This window comes from Electrona antarctica, assembly GCF_951216825.1.
Source record: "Electrona antarctica genome assembly, chromosome: 18".
NCBI lineage: Eukaryota > Metazoa > Chordata > Actinopteri > Myctophiformes > Myctophidae > Electrona > Electrona antarctica.
In genome coordinates, this window is record NC_136799.1 from 25,330,928 (window position 1) to 25,334,159 (window position 3,232).

General features: G+C 40.9%; 1 protein-coding gene across 1 annotated transcript in view; it reads left to right on the forward strand.

Moving 5' to 3' along the window:
• Positions 1 to 2,206: 2,206 nt before the first annotated feature.
• keap1a (kelch-like ECH-associated protein 1a) overlaps positions 2,207 to 3,232 on the forward strand; it is a 22,377-nt gene continuing 21,351 nt past the window's right edge. The window contains exon 1 of the mRNA XM_079527995.1: positions 2,207 to 2,486. The gene's annotated coding sequence lies outside the window, so the exon portion shown is untranslated. The remainder of the gene's footprint in view (positions 2,487 to 3,232) is intronic.

Here is a 3,232-nt window from a genome sequence, read left to right on the forward strand (position 1 = left end):
ACACACACACACACACACACACACACACACACACACACACACACACACACACACACACACACACACACACACACACACACACACACACATACTGCTAGCTGGTCACATGACAGATCATTCATCGTCTCTGAATCACATGGTTGGTGATACTAAAGCCTCATTTTATATCTCGCCTAAAACAACTTTAGTTGAAAAGGTTATTTTAGGCGAGTGAAGTAGTGGTACGATTATGCATAAATTAGACTAGAATTAGAAAGTCGAACTAAGATTATAACTACTCAGTTACTCAGTAGCCTTCTGGGAAGTTCCAAATGCACAAGAATTTAGTGAACATTGCCTTGGGTTCCTTAATTCCAGTATTATTATAAATATATATAGGCTGTTAATCTACCAAGGATTTGAACCCAGGTCTGTTGCACTGTGCTGAGAATTTGACCACTGAGCAGAGCCTGCCTGTTTGTTCTGGGGAGAATTTGACCACTGAGCAGAGCCTGCCTGTTTGTTCTGGGGAGAATTTGACCACTGAGCAGAGCCTGCCTGTTTGTTCTGGGGAGAACTCCATCAGGGAGGACAAATACAACCATCTCAATTGTATAAGTTACAAGTTACTAACATACTCTCCCATATAGATTGTACAAAATAAGGTTTTATTACATTTATTTTCTTTTTTCTTTCCCCCCCTCATATGATATGATGATATGATATGATATAGTACTTTATTGTCAGTTCACACTGAAATGTGTCTTGCGGCCCAGCAGCCATGTATGCAGAACACATTTGACATGGCACAAAGAACAAAAACAAGATAGGCCCTACATAAAGACATACAGTTGGGTGCCACCGATATTGTCCCTTATCATTTGACCCATTTAGGCCTGACCTCAAAATTTTAAAAAATCCTTCTAAATCCTCCAGTTTTCTGAAATAAATATTTTCACGATTTTTCAAAAATAGCAGACCTACAAGCTCGTAGCGCGCCACTCGGTGGCGCGCTATGAGCTTGTAGATCTGCTATTTTTCAATAGCTAAATTATAACAATGTTTAAAACACCAAAAGGGGTTCCCGCCCAAAATGGGTTAACTGTCCTTTTGCGCAGATCACGCAAACCTCAGCAAAAAGAAAAGGACAATATCGATGGCCTCCAACTGTAATAGAGGTTTAACCAACATGTTTAACATGTGCATGGGCTTTGTTGCTGCTAATTCTACTAACAAGGCTCTTCAACGCTATCTGGTGTGCCAGGGCAGCTGATGCCCTACTGCCCTAGTGGGCTGCCAATGATGCAACCAAAACAATTGCAAACCATGCTAGATTTATTGCAATATGTTTGGAGAACAGGTGGGCGCGGTTGGCCACTTACACTGTGAAATAATAACACAATGTCTGCATGCCAGCCAGGCAGTTTAAACAATCACAGGGAAATATTTGAAATGGCCTATACTTCCCTAATATCCTGATGCAGCAAACTCGGTCCCCACCCACTGAGGACTGAAACAATTGCAAAGGTATTTATTGCAACATTTCTGGATTGCAATGAAAGGTGCAGTTCAATGCATGTCACATCAACATTGAGTTTAAATATTTAGAATAATTGGTATGGACAAATGGGTATATGAGCGACTGTACAGAAATGTAACAGAAATGAAGTCATGCGTGAATGACAGACCATCCTCCCATACTATTGAAAGGAAACTGTTGCATGCTGCCAAGTGCCAACTGCATGGTGATTCATCAGTTTAGAATAAGGAAACGGGTAGGTCTGGCATTCCGCCCGCAACGATATATTTTCCCCATAATTCTAGAATGAAACTTAACCAGAAGCAGAACTGTCAAGGTCTCTTCTCTCCGCCGCTCCGCGGTTGATTTATTATGAGGGCGCATGTTGCTTCTTCTCAGAGTCAGACACATTAAATAACTTGAGTGTGTTCCACTGGCCTGTCTGTCTGGACGGTTCACTTTGCGTTGGGGGAATATTGAGAGTTGAGCGCTTGTCTTTTTTTGTCCCTCTGGAAGCTTATTTTCAGCACACGGAATTACAGATTTGCAGAGTCATCATGTATGTAGGCTACTATGATGTAGAATTTCTTCAGTAGCTGCCTGGTTGGTTGGTATGTGAAAACTGAAAATCACGAGAGACGCAAGAAAGCGCGCAGCTTGCTTCGCTCGCACGGTCTTCATTGAGTCGGAAATACTGTGAGATGTGGAACGGTTTCCTGTTTTGTTTTCTCTGTGGACTGTGACAGTATGTATATTTATGTAACATATATGCCTGCGACTGCGAGTGAGAGAGCGGACAAGATATCTCTTTAGATTGTGGCGATTGCGTCATCGGACAACCATGCGCAAAGTGGCTGCACTGACTCTCATATTGATTTTTATAGGCGACAGTCACTCCTGCAATTTTGAATCGTCATTCGTCATCACACTACTGCACAGAACGTCCATTCAAGCTGTCTGACTTCATTCCTTTGAATGGTTAATTCAGGTGAGTCAATCGGCATTTTTACACGCGATGGCATTATTGCCTGTTTGAGAGTTTGAAAGTGCTTCAGGTCAGGTAAAAACACAAGTTGAAAGAAAAAAAGTAGGCCTCTATACGCGTTTTTTTTTTCTTTCTTTCTTTCTTTTTTTAAGGAATTGAAACTTCAGTTGCACATTTCCCACCAGACTCAGAGCATTCATTTGGGTTATAGGGACCTTGGTCTATCATGTGTTTATTTTGCACAGCGTCTGCTGCCGAACAATCTGTTTTCCGTTTTTGAGGTTATATAACTAGAGCAGAAGAGCTGCATATTTATTATTGTGTCTCGGCACCATAACAACAAATATATGATATATATATTTTATTCAGAGAGAGAGAGAGAGAGAGAGAGAGAGAGAGAGAGAGAGAGAGAGAGAGAGTGGATGATGGATTTAGACTAGCCTAAATGTTTCTGATGATCAGAAATCTGTTAAGGGCCTTATCCCCACTGTTTAATATGTCCAGGTTAATACTCGTAAAATAATACAGAAGGATCCAGCTTGTAAATGTTATTTAGCTAAAATTAGCTCTATCTTCTGACCGCCTACTGTTGATTATTAGCAGGAGTTGCAAGCTACAAAGTCAAACCCCCATAATTCCTGATTTATGAGATCTTACATTTCTTCTGGAGAAAATAAATAAATAATACTTTGTGTCTTCAGTGCACTTTGACCTTGATCAGCTGTGCAGCAGGGAGTTTAAAGCTCACT